The sequence below is a fragment of the Zophobas morio genome, unplaced genomic scaffold (assembly GCF_036711695.1).
Source record: "Zophobas morio isolate AGI-343-1 ecotype UQ-CSIRO unplaced genomic scaffold, CSIRO_AGI_Zmor_V1 ptg000375l, whole genome shotgun sequence".
Lineage (NCBI taxonomy): Eukaryota > Metazoa > Arthropoda > Insecta > Coleoptera > Tenebrionidae > Zophobas > Zophobas morio.
In genome coordinates this window covers 83,708-98,452 of record NW_026972479.1, presented here as the reverse complement: position 1 = coordinate 98,452, position 14,745 = coordinate 83,708, and positions in this window count along the sequence as shown.

Below are 14,745 nucleotides of genomic sequence, written 5' to 3'. Positions count from 1 at the left end.
CGATATGGCATTTGTAGAGACCAGAGCAGATAATATTCTCGTCTATAAACGGTAGTTCATCTTATTCTGGATTAATTGAGACTATGTATAGGTTTGAAAAGTTTAACGAAGTTCTAAGCATTAGGCACAGTGCCAGCTTCAGGTATTATTCCATGAATTATTCTTCAGCTAAGGGCGACATATAAAGGCGCTGTGAACAATAATTTCTAAAACACTTACATTCTAAGCGTAGCTGATAAGTGCAAGGATATCTTAGCTGATTTGATCTCTCGGTAACTGGATTAAAATAAATTAAGAAAGTCTTCTCTATCGATTTTGCGTGTACCTCTTAGCACAGATAAGAATCCTATACCGATCAATAGTGTCTTCCACATTACTTTTGACCTTAAAATCCTATTTACAGTCATCACACATTCCGTCCAAATGGTAGAATGGTAGAAACGCACGTATAATCCTCTGTGTGATAAAGTTTATGCTCATAAGCGCCAAAAATTGAACTTTAACTATACTGTTTATAGCTTCCCAGTTAGTCATGGGTTCCTGTATTTTCCAGCATGCATGGGAAGGTCATGGTATAGGGCACTGTATCTCCTGTTTCGCAAGTATTGTATGTTTTGGTCTCCTCGTGGCAGGACTTTTGCCTCTACCTCATAATGCTTTATATGAACTGACAACAAGGGCATTAGAGTTGACTAGGGTTCAGTAACAAAATTCGAGCCTTCATCCTCGTTTCTAGCTCCAGAGACAGAGTTTCATTGCCGGCATATCTAAGGCAGCTAATTTTGCACAATATTATACGATGCCTAGCAAATTTGAAATACGCACAACATTTTGAAGACTCTATGGCCCCCCCGCCCACTGGGTTTAGGTCCCGTGTTCTTGGCGATGTTTTCTTGTATCGCTGATTGCCTTGCATCTTTGTACCGATGGTTTCATCAAGTATAACATCTCTTCAAAGTATTATTCCTGGAAGCTTGAAGGAGAGGAGGGTGGGGGAAATTTGCAACCGGGCCTTTTATGTATCCACACCAATTAAAAAGCCTTTAATACATATGCAATTAAGCTTCCCTATTGGAGTATTAATATAGCATAGCCTAGGCTCAGGGATTTGGAATCAAAGCAGTGGTAACTAGCTGATAAGCATGATTGCACTGTAATGAAGTTTCACTCCCTTGCTATTTTTGTGCTCTGAGCCAGCCAATATCAATAGTACTATCTTAAAGGGCGCCTGGTCGTTTTACTCAGCTATACCTTTCATGGTAGAGTTTCGGGAGTGCCATAATGGGTAGTGAAAACCTTTTTGGTGTTTTCATCGATTAGTCCCTTTAGATAAATACTACATGGTATGAGAGCTACGAATAGGAAGACCACTGAATCGAGTGTATTTGAGTAGAATTTTGGCAGTTTACCCTCCCCTAAAGAAGGACAAACAAGCTTAAGGCGAATCTAAACCCTCCGTAAGCAATAGGTTAACTGACTTAATTGGCTCAACTAATGAAGAGACTTGTCAATTCATTCTTTAGCTCTTTTAGCTCTCCATGAAGAGTCCAGTAGATAAATAAATTTCCACTTTACAGTCTTCCTTTCCTATATCTAAATTACCTATGATGCTATCCTTCGACATGTCTTGGATGAGGAGGTTCGAAGTGTAACTAGGAAGAAGATGCTATAGCTTTAAGAATATATATTTTATATGTAGTTAATATAACCCTTAACTCTCTGAAAGCAGTTGTTAACGAGTATGGGGGCAGATATATTAATTCCATCTATGAGGCCTAGGTCTTTATTGCAGAAATGTACTTTGTAGTTCAATGAAGTTAATGTGTACACTAATAATATGTAAACCTTTATCTCCATTTAGTGGTATGCTTTGAGCTCCGTGTCTATTATCTAGGACACACTTTAAAGGGTAGCTTGCTGTTGTGCTCATCCTGAGTTTTTTTTTTATCTTTCTAACCGTGCGGGTTCGGTTATCTCGTTATTTTTTAACCGTGCGTAATTTCCTACCAAGGCACTAATTAACTACTCTGTTGGTTTGAGGCTTTAAGGAGTAAAATAATTTAGTATTACTTTATCCAGAACATACCGCAGGAGGGCATCCTAATTGTGATTATTACCTGTACGTTGCACCATTTTTTTTTTAAAAACAAGTTGACAACTGGGTATAAATTATATAAGTACTTTAATAATAACAAGAGAGTGCTAAAGCTTAACTCTGTTCCGGACCCCCTATCCCCACCTTAATAAATTTTTAGCTTTATTAGGGCTGGTTACCAAAGTCCTTTTTTAATTAGAATCATGATATAGGGCTTGCAGGTTTATAAACTCTAAATAGTAGAAGCGTACTTTTATTCTTGACCCTGGCTAAGACTTTACTAGTGAAAACATCTTAAATGGCTTACATAATGATCTATCAAGAAATTATTATTCTTGGTCTGAGTATTAATACAACTTTTCCAATATGAAAACACATATTTATTATGCTCTTTGAAAATGATGCATAAGAGAACTTGAAATTCTCGAGGCTTATTTTTTGTAGTATGTCCTGTGTTTTCAACTTTACTTTATTTTACTACTGAGCGGTACATTCCAGAACTCCTTTGCTGAGCTTTGATTGCCCTGACTGGAGACATTTTGGCGCCTTGTGGTGCTTGCGGCCGTTAGCTATACTTCAGAACTTTCTTTTAGCATTGTTCACTCTTTGTGTTCGTAAGGATTTCCTGTTCCGTCCCTAGGTGCACGTCGTACAAGCTGTCAAACAAGATTGTCCTATCTAACAATTTAGCTGTCCTGCAAGAGTTACTCTTCAGCGAACTGTTTGAAGATGACATGAAACTATCTGCCTTCATGCTCATATCCCGTCATATTGGAGTACCATCCTAGGAAGGGGTTGAACACATTGTGTTAAATAAGCTAACAACTCTGTGAGGTCTAGCAATCCTCTACTTCGTTTGGAGTCCTTAGAATTTTAGCTGAAACTTTCAAGTAGGCTACCAGTTCTCTGTGTTGAATGCAACATAAGAAACGTGAATATGGTTGCCCTGCTAAGTTCTAACTTTGTGAAGCTTCTCATGTACCTAGGAGAGTGCTAAAGTAGCTTGATGCTCGACTGGAAACAGTTGCTCTTAAAAATGGAAAAAACTTGAGCAGGCGAGAGGACTTCTAAAAAGTCTTAAAAATAAGAATACCACTGTGGTTAGAATTCTAACGTGTAGCTTTCTTTTATTAATATTTTTTTAACCTTAACGTCTGCACGTATTTATCTTCCCTCTGACTTTTACAGGTTTCCCATTAGCTAGAGGGTTAGCAGTAATCAAGCTGTAGAACTTATGTGCAATGCTGGGTGGTCGTCTCTTGCAATGAATAGAGGTTGTCTCTAGGCTCAATAACGTTTGACAAATAGTTGCTTCTAAAGAATTACTATTGTAGTGCCTGCTTGGCTACTTGGATTTACAAGAGTCACCACATCTTAAGGCGATATGCTATGAAGTGCTAAGTTACTTGAACATGTTCCGCTTCGGGGAACCTCTGTTTATTGTAATGAAGAACAAAGAAAGTGGTACGTAAACAATAGTCTTAGCGCTAACCTTGGTGCCTGCTATAGAAAATTAGAAGGATAAGCACTAATGATATATGAAATCATATACTTAGTGTATACTTCTGTATTAAGTATATAGTGGTAGGCAGCACTGCTGCTGTCTAGTATTGTGCTAGTTATCTGTATAGAGTGCTGTTTGGTTGACGAAAGTTGACTGAAACATAAAGTATTGTGCAAAATATTAGCTTATAGTGCTGTTCAATAGACGAAACTTTACTAAAATATATAGTGCTATTTGCTAGTATGCAGTATGAGGTTAGTGTGCTGTATAATATCGCAGCAATAGTGCTTTTATAAGAGTATTATTTACTAATACTTATAGATATGAGGTGAATATCCCTAAGCCTTGTGTGATACATCTTCCGTATACTCAATTGTATTGTGGAGTCCCAAGACGTGACCTTTACCACCCATTTTGGAGTTCGATTCTACTCTCTGGATTCACTGGAATTCACTTGCCCTAGGAAGGCACTGCCCTGTATGTAATTAGATATTTACATTAGTGACAGCATCCAAAGCTATTTAATTAAAAATTAGAGTGAATGTACTCTGTGGTTTTGTTATTCTCACATTTTTCAGGGTTTCCTTTTTATAACTATAGGTGTAATAGGAAAATAGCGCCCATGTCCGCAGAACTTTACAGCAAAAAAGGTAAAGCAGGTTTATTAGATGTAAGATAGCCATTTTCATGGAAGCCTATTTACTATTGGGACTATTTGTTTCTTTCTGATTCATAATTAAATTTGCTTTCTTTGGATTTGTAAATTAAAACTAGCACACAATTTCGGTTTTGAAGATTATGGAGGAGACGTAAGGGGGGGGGTCTTTCAGTAAAAATAGTTGATTACATTATTGTGGTCTTTGTTACCAAATAAATAGCGATCTATTCCATCTGATTTAACAAGTTTCCAGCTGATAAGTTAAATAAACTCTTAAAGCGGTAAATAAGATATGCTTACACTTTTAACGGTCTTTGGAACTATATCCAATCAGGGAGGTAGTCATGAGGATAGCAATTTTATAAAATTGATCTGCCACGCACATTTAACTATATTTTAGTTTTTACTCCCCCCTTTCCTTCCCACCTAGGGACAATCCTGATTGAATACTTTCTCTGCGTCAAATATTTGGATCCCCCGTTTTCTTAATAAATGGCTTGGTAGCTGACCTAATAACATGGAGTGCCTGCTGAGCGGTTAAGCGTCCTGGGCAGGAGTCCTGTGACTGGTGAAATTCATTTACAAACTACCAACTTGGGAAAATAATATTTCTTCAGTTTTCTTTAGCCGTGCGCTTCTTACCAACTTTAAAAATTATATCACTTTTACTCGAAATGTTAAACGAGCAAGTGGAGACAGAGGCAATTTATACAAAAGCTTTAACAGCTTTTAGGCTAATTCGAACATCCCCCCACCCCCGTCACATTTATTTTAATAACTTGTGCTACTTGATTAATATATAATTTAGTGGTAAGTTAACACATGTTAGATTTTCCCAGCATCCTGAAAAGTGGAAGCCCCTCTTACGGGATAGGGAATGGTTATCAAGGGGCCGAGTCCTAACACTGGTACTACCCACTTGAGGAGTTGCTTGGTGCTTTGTCCCATGAAACGTCACACTGTAAAAGCAAACTGATTTCTCACGTAATCAGTTAAACTTCCCAAGCTCGAAGCCCTTTATATTCATTTAAGAAAGGAACTTTAAAAATGTTGCCTCTTAAGATAAAAAATTGTTAGTTGTTAATTTAATTTGTTGTCCCTTATAAGGTTATTTATATTACCACAAAGTTACTTTGCACTACCTTAAAAGTGTAAACTCGTCTTTGCTAGCCTATAAACATACTTTAAAAAATTACGTTCAATATTCCGCAAGTTTTTATGTTACTCGTAATTTTCATGATTAAACCTGCAAGTTTCTTTAATAAATTAAGAAATTATATTTAGCGAACAAATTCGGATCGAGAACTTGATGCGCTAATATTTCAAAGCGCTATGGGCGTGGATGAAAAGTTTAGTATATATATCCCATTATTTTTCAAAAAGCGCGTAACAAGGCGCCAGGATTAAATCACTCCCCTTTAACTCGGTGATTTCGTTATGCACCAAGCATTTTATAACATTTCCGCCCAGCTTTTTCACCAGGTCTACAGCAGCCTTATAATAAAAAGATATATGCGTAAAATAACTCTATAAAAAAAAAAGGAGAATTCTATAAGGTTGTAGAAACCTCCATAGTTCCACCAGTAGCGAGGACATTATCTATGATCACGACTTTATCTCAAGGGCTGATGCTTTCGGCGTTGATTTCAAGTTAGTCGCTTCCATACCCCTTGTACTCTACGCTTACAGTTGATCCAGGTAACTTACCGGCTTCTCTGCAGGAACAAGGAAAGGTGCAGTAAAACAGGAAAAAATTTAGTGATGGCTTAGCCCCGCTATTATAGTAAATAAAATTTGAATCGGACAGGAACAAAAGCGCAGCCCAACTTAAGTGTAAGAGTAGGGCCAAATAAAAGACAGCGTGCCTCCAAACCATCCACGGTGTCAACCTCTTAATAGGATATTATAAACAAGCTCTTAATATTCAAGTTCAAGTAACTCAGTTAACTTTAAATATAAAGAACATAAGTTAATAACCTTTAACAAAGGGGTTTTTGTGCCTTTGAGATTCCTCCAATAACGCTTGTATAGGGGAAGGATTTTTAAATAAGAGGAAAATATCGAGAAACAATGTTCCTTTGGAAGGGAAAATCGAGGTATTTGAGTATCATTCGCTCTACTCGATCCGAATGGGTCATACTTACAATAGTTGCAGGGAAGTGCCTGGTTTAAGCTCGAGTTCTGTATTACATTCATTACTCTTGTTGCCGCCATGTCACTAAATTCGCCTCGTGAAGTCGTGGGGCGTGTGAATGCACGGTTAGGCAGAAAACGAACATTTTCTAAATGACCCTTCTGCAAACGCTTTGTAGCTCCCAAATAGGGTTGTCTTGTACGTTTGTATGTTTAGTCGGAAATGTAATTATGTATTCGCCATGTATTGTCTATTTTCGAACACCTATTTTGTTGTAGTATTTTTCGTCTACAACGGAATTTCAAGGTTACTTTTCTTGTAACTAGAGTTGGAATAGTGAAGCCTTTCCAGGAAATGTACTGTACGCACCCGATAACTTATCTGGATTGTGAAAACTATTGGGTTTATTTAGTAGGAGTTACAAAGGTTTTGTATTTTTGAAAAACTACTCTTTAAATATTAAGCCTTTAAGCTGGAGCTTTTTTTAGTAGTAGTAATCAAAATTTTATTGTTTTTATAATATATAAAAAAGTTAATCAGATTTAGTATATTTATTATTTACAAGTAAAAGTTAATTAGTAAAATAATTTTTCCAAAAAAAATAAAAATTTTCCTAGGCACACCTACAATTTTCTATCCCGCTTCCAATGGGCACTTTTCATACAGTGATGGACACAAGATAACCACGAGAGCTAACCACAACCAGGGTATAGTTTTCTGAATATCAACTGAGAACAAAAATTAACACATTTCTGTGAAGCTGAAAATTCTAGGACACTTTGGAGAATAGTGGAGTTATAAAGGAAGCATTACCGAAAAACCTTTTTCTATAACGTCACCTAAAGGGCGGCTAATTCAAGTGAAACGAAAGCCTCTGTCCTTACGATCAGCCTTCAGAGCAAATTTAAATCCACCTTATAAAAAACCTAATTGCACGCTCTTCTCTACCTCTTTGCCCCGTCATCTGGTGGTTAGATTTATAGAGTTTCGCTAACCATAAAAATATTTTATTGATAATGAGACCTGTCTCAATTATTTTATCTGCCGAGGTCGACCAACAAGTCATAGGAGTGTGTTCGTAATGACAATTTATGTAAAACTTTCGAAACCTCAAAATTTCTACCGCAGCAAACCCTAAGCCTAGGGAGACCTGAAGAAAACCGTTATCCAATTGTTTCTTAAGGTGTAATACACCTAAAGTGCTAAGAAACTAAAGTTCCTTACAAATTTAAAAAGAAAAATTCACTTAGGTTATAATAACCAGATTTTTGAAATTCTATAACAATGATTAAATTTACCTAATTCTAATCTAAACAAAAAAAATTAAAAAAATGATATAAAAACACTATATTTCTGTATATAAAAATAAGATATACATTACAGAAGTTTAACTTTATGATTATATTCGATATAATCTTTATAGGGTAATAATGAGTTTATATCACTTTCAGAATAGAATTGTAAAAATAGTTTGAAATCTTATAGTACATAAATAGTTTTATGGAGTTTCTCTAACTATAAAAATATTTTATTGATAACGAGGCCTGTCTCAATAATTTTATATAAGAGGTTGATTACCAAGTCATGGGTGTGTTTGAGACATTTTTTGTAAAACATTCAAACCCTCAAAACGCTTACCACCCCCAACCCTACCCTAGGAAGACCTGAAAAACCCCTGTTATCTACTTCCTAAAGAGCAAACACGTAGTCTTAAGGGGTATATTTATAAAACTGTACTGCGAGGGGACTAAAAAACGAAGAAAAATTTACCAGAAACCAATTTAAATTAAGAAATATAGTTTTTACTACAGTCCAATTGGTCAAAGAGCATTTTTCAAATCATTATGATTATCCTGCAAAACACATTTAAGTACATTCGTATGGCCGATTGACTGCGATGCAAAAGGAGAGGAGTTGGATGTGCTTAGAAAAAAATAGTGGAAATAGTTCCTGTGAGCTAGACAGACTCAATAAAATTGCCCAACTACATATTATGTTGCCTCTTAAAAAGGAGACGTTGCGGTACTAACCGTGACACTTTGCCCACTTAGTGATATTATTTGGTATGTTAGCTTTCTTCATAGCAGTTGTAATTTTAGTTTAACCTTTAAGGTTACGGTGATGTAGCAATTGTTTCTGAATATAATTCTCCAGATAGCATCTAGCAAATTACGAAATGGACACAGTCTTGAGCTATCATTATTTCGTAATCCTATGTGGTGATCTGAACTCTTAAAATTCATTATGGAACAGCAGTACGGGATATCCTAAAGTAGGAGCTCTCAAACAAGTACACCGAAGATAAGGGGCTAATCGTATTGGGGTCAACCAACCCAACATGCATTTTGAAGTGGGCTGCAGATGATGTATTAGACATTGCAGTTATAAGAAATATTTGTCTTATCTAATTACGCATACAATTTACATGAGCATCTCTGAAAAACACCTACCTGTAGTTATTAAAAATGGGCACCCTAAGAGCCTGTCCTTTGGCTTTATTACGTAAATTTACCAAGAAACTGTTCAGGAATCTTTGAGACGAATAATATCAGAGTTAACATTTTAAAACCAAACTCGCCCATGATCCTCTCTTATTCGGAAGCTAACTTTGAAAGCACGGTCATTTAATCAAATTAAAAGGTCTCTATAATAATGTTCAATCCTATTTAAAACCACTTCTGCCGGCAGTAGTCAAAGTCCTTTCAGAAAACAGAAAAAGAAGAAGTTAAGTTAACTCGGTCCCCTGAAGATCAATGATTACTAAAACCTTTGACAAAAAGGTTAAAAAAAACCTTCTCATGATTTACAACTGAGAAAGGGAGACTAAGTTTCTAATCTAAGAAATAACAGCAGCCCTTCGCCAAAACCCGCTCTGCTTACCATTAAAGTCGAAACCGGGCTATCTGCGACGATAAAGAGAAAGCAAAAATCTTTGCTTAGTGTCTTCCATCCCAATGCCCATATTTAATAATCCCTTCGTAGAACAATCTACTCGCGCAAGCAAGCACTGCTAAAAGAACACATAAACTCCGGAGTATAATCAATTATTAACACCTTTTTAATAAATGGTGACCAGAACCTGATGGTATAGCATAACTCATACTAAGAAAGATCCCTGGATCGGCCATAAAAACTTTTACGCTACTCAGTTTTTCTATTTTGGTCCGGTGGAAAGTTGCCACGTGTTTTCTACAAAAATTAGAAACCCCTCCTTAAGCTCCGCGGACTACTACCCAGTAAATCTACTATGCTGCAGTAACAAAGTAGCAGAGGTATTTGAACTTAGTCAACTACAAAAATAAGTGGATCAAACCATAACTTATCTGAAAACCCATTCGGGTCAGTAAGGGCCATGCAACTACCCAGCAACTCTTGAGAATCACAGAGCGCGTGCCAAAGGGTTTAACAACAATATTTACATGCGCTGTTCTCCTAGCTTTGCAAAAGCATTTAATAGAGTTTAGTATGAGGGTCTTACAACTGAAATGAGCAGCCTAAGAAAACCAGGTTACCTTTTTTTTTCCTTATTAAATCATTTCTACACCGTTAAAAAGTATTTTACTAATATTCAAAAGGCCTGTTCAAGTTAAAGGTACTCATAGGAGGCGTACCACAGGGCTCCTAACTTTCACCTATCCCCTTTCCGATTTATATGGGGTACTACCCTACCCAAACCGACCCATATACCCCAACATTTTTATCACGATTTGCTGATTACACACACCCTATAACATTTCCAGTTAAGTTCTATTAGCAATAGAAACATGCGCAAGCATACATGAAAGTATTGAGCTATGATTCGCCCAGTGGAACCTTACTATTAACCCTAAAAGAGCACAGCTAAATTAATTACTAAAGGATGTAAAAGACGAAGTGTTCAACCAGCTGCCATTAACGATACGCTAGTCCTTTGGCGCACTAACAAAACTATCTCGGCCTCGTCATAGACAACAGACTCATGGCGCAACCATTTAGATGGGTCACATAGAAGGCTAAACTAGAGATCAAACTACAAATCTACTTTTCTGCCAGAAAAGTCGCCAATTTATGAAAACAAGCTTTAACTTATCTCGTCACTATCAAGCCAAAGTTCATTTAGTCACCCTGCCATTATTGGCCACTCTTAGTTGTAATACAAAACATATTGAGGACTTATTTAGGAGAAACATGGTTTGTCCAAACTTTATTCTTCATTGCGATTTTTAAATTTTGATGTGGAAACCCTACCAAAATATTTCAATATACAGCCAAGGAGAATTATGAAAATTTTTTGGTTCATTCTAATGCTCTATTTATTCAATAAGTAACTCACGATACAAGTTTATACAAGAAATATTGGATACCTCAACATCAAGTTAATTGAGTCTGACGCTCCAAGGAGCACCAAATTACCTGACTGTCCTATTATTCGATGTTAGATCTCAACAAAAATAGATTATATTAAACAGTAATCAAGGCCCTAGAGAAAGAGAGGCCTTCCTGTAGCAAATAGAGAGAAAACGTTTCTTTTTATTAAAAAAAAGAAAGAAGAGGAAAATAAATAGGGAAGAAACAATTAAAGAAGGGGCAGATATTATTAACTGGTTATAAATAAATTTATTCTGAGTTTGCATATCTGCACCCTTGTAGCTAATAAAATTTGTTTAACGACCTAAGATTCTTGTTAAACCGAATGTATGTGAATAATATAGACTCAGAACACTTCAAAATGGTATCTCAAAACAGAGAAGTAATTTAAGATATATATATGTAGATACTCCTACATCTAAAAAATAAAGGTTAAACAATTCTTTAAAGCTCTAATCTTCACAAGGAAACTTTTTAGTCATACCTATATATTGATATATTGGCACTATAAATGCAAATTTTGGTTTTTTGTTAAAATTACTAATTTAAAATTTTAGAAGTTATTTTTTTAAAAGACATAAGGCATATTTTTATTAAAAATTTTGTTGTAAGCAATAAAAAAAAAATACCTAATTAATTAATAAATAAGATTATAGTCGCATCTTCTAGCTACCAGTTATTTTGAAAAGCTATACATAAATTTTAATTTTTATAATTTTGCCTTAGTTACTCCTATTTTTCAAAAATCGTGCAGGCACCTTTGTTTCTCGGCATTAATTTACATAATGCTCACATTGATAATTATATAAAAATTCCTGCTTAACTGCGTCCTCCTATTTCAAAAGCTTACCTTCGTCGTGTTTGTTTTTTATAACTCTTTCCTCAGCCCTCTTAAGTTTTAAAGATTGACTTTAACACTTTAATAAGAAAAATTCAGTTGCGCTTTCCAAAAAAAAAATAGGGTTTATATGCTTTCCCATACTACAAGACACATAAAATTACAGGGCGGTTTCATAAACTGTGTATACTTCCAAGTAACCCTATATTTAATTAAATTTCCTAATATAGGTGTTCGCTAAAACTCGACTAAGAAAGTTAGTTCACTGCTTGAGAATTAAAGTATAAATAAATGTAGCTCAATTGGCTTATTACCCCGGTAGCTACGTTAGTAGTAATATTAGATCTTCGACTAGTGTTCGGACTACCGAGTCAGGGTGTCAACTTTAACTAACCTAACTTCTCTTTTGTCTTTGGTTATCTTTGTCATTCTGGTTAACAATCCTGATAGTACACTTCTAAGTAGCGTACGCTCGTAGTTCAGCTCTTTCTATCTTAGTCTTTTATTTCTTGAATCATCTTGAATAAAGAATTTAGGTCACTTAAAGTACATAACCAACATGACTATACTACTTGCCCACCTACACCTTTGGCATGGAGACCTTATTTTACTAATTAAAAAAAGACATAAAGCTATGATATCTAAATTTCAGTTCATGCATTTTCAAAGATAAATTAAAACTTTATAGAGTCCTCTAAAAAACTAGAATGTGGGATCCCACTCCGTTATTTATGTTAGTATTTCGATTGAGGGGCTTTGAATTGTTTTTAATTACTTAAATTCCCTATGAAACACTGTGACAGCCTTATTGAAAAACCTTACCGCAAGTTTTTAAAAGTAGAATTTTTATCACGGTTTAAGATCATAGAGATAATTAATTACTTAAGCATCATTACAAGTTAAGGTGCTCTGTTATTTTCCACCCGGATCCTTTTTCACAACTGGCGAGTTATTAGTGACAATATTCATAACTTTTTTAGTTAGCTTTTTATTTGTATAGCTTATATAATAACTACTAATAAGTTATCTAACTTCTTACATGGCGACTGAAATAACTTTTAAGTTAAAATACTTTTTAACGTATACATTAATGTTTAAGGCGATATATAAAATATTTAGGAAAACAACTTCTTGTAACATGAAAATAGAATGTAATATAAAGATCATTTGATAAGTTAAGAGTTTTGTCAAAACTCGACTCTTAATTTTTTTTCTTTTGATTTTTCCTGAGTCTAGACTAAGTCAGAAAACTATGAACTTTCTAAAAATAACCATAGTCATAGAGTACTAATTAGTTTTAAGCAAGTATTTATCTGTTAATTATTCTTATATACTATACAGTCGATATATATGCTATATCTTGAACTGCTTAATCTAAATGCACACATTATAGAGAGGGTTCAGAAGGGTGGTCTCTTCTATAATATGTAAGGCCTCTCGGGTCATATCATTTACCAAAAAAAAGAAAAACAGAAACAAAATTTTAAACCAATGTAAATTTTAAAGCATGGAATTTATAGAGAAATATATAAATTAATAAATAAAATTTATAAAAAAGGAAGAGACTGAGAGAGATAATTAGATTTACCGATACCGTTCTTGCTTATTCTTATAAATCAAATATTTTATGAATAATCTAAAATATCAAGATTGGTTCATAAAATTGTTTAAATGTTGAATTTAGCATGGTTTAAAATCTTGTTAAACAGCGATGTCTTCGAAAATAAGGGTTTAACATCCCCCTCCCCCTCCCCCATAAAAAAATTTAAAAAATGTTAGGTTGTTTGTATTTTATAAAGGTTATAGTTCAATGCATTAGTTATCAAATTGTTAGGATGCTCTTCAAACAAGTTAAACATGTCATAGCCCTCCGTTTAAGGTAAAGCAAAAGAGGTTCAATTCACATTCATTATGTAGTTATGGAATTCCCATGAAGGAAGGGGCCGCCTATAAAAATCCCAAGGAGGCTGTTATGAAAGGTCTGAAGTCTGTTTATGTACAAAGTCGAGCAGTAAGGTTATAAGACAGATGCGTAACATATGATAGTCTGATAATAACTAAATATATGTGAAATTTAATTTCAACATCCAAACGGCCTCTTTTGCTTTTAAGAGGATATAGAGCAGAAGTAAGGCTTCCCGTTAAGGCTAGGGTCAATGATAATGCTAAGGTATTTTACTTAACTGCACCCAAAAAAGATATTTACGATAGTGCTAGAGCTTTATGGTTTCCCTTTTCCCTTTTTCTCGAACTGAGCATGATATGTAGCAGGTTTTATCGTAATTTTCCTCTTTTCAGACCATTATTCAAGTGTACAAAGATAGGCCTGCAAGTTTTCTCTTACTCGTAGAGCAAATGATCTTTTCCAAAGATTTGATTACAGCACGCACTTAAAGTATTCCGTTCACTGTAAAAAATAATTTGAAAGCTCTGCATGCCAGACACCCATCAAAAGCTTTTTTTAATATCTAAAAATACTATAAATGTTGGTTTAATGTAGTTTAAAGGCTTTTACGTTGTTCGCTACTATCTTTAAAATTTGCTGTTTTTTAAAATGCTTCTCAAAACCAAATAGGTATGGGGAGACAAAATTTGTAAAATTTGCGAAATTCTGCTAATCTGGAGAGTATTATGGATTCAGCACTTTTGCAACTCCGGACAGTAAACTAACTATCCGGTAGGCTTTAGCATAACTGCTAGTATGATTACTTTTTGTATAAGAATAACTTCTGATTTTTGCCATTTTGTAGGAAGGTAACCCTAATAAAGATTAAAAAAATTAATTAGTTTTAATAATACAAATTAGTCACTGGAGTATTATTCTTTTGCATTCTGTAAGATATATCCGCAGGGCCCCCACTTTTCAAAAACTTAATTTTATCGATTTCATTTTGAACATCCTTTTCCTTCGTTAACACTTGAGAATCAGGAGATGATACATCTTTGCGGAACTCAGGAAGTATTGGTTATGCACGAATATTCATTTGTATTACTAAAAATAATGGAGGGCTTGCACTGAGGAGATAAACTTTCTGCAAATATATTGGCCTTCCCCTTATTGAAAGAAGCAACTTCTCCTTTATTATCAAAAGATGGTATATCAGTTATTTATCTTTGAGTTTTAAAAGCTTTTTTCATTTCAAATAAATATATCAGACGGACTTAAAAA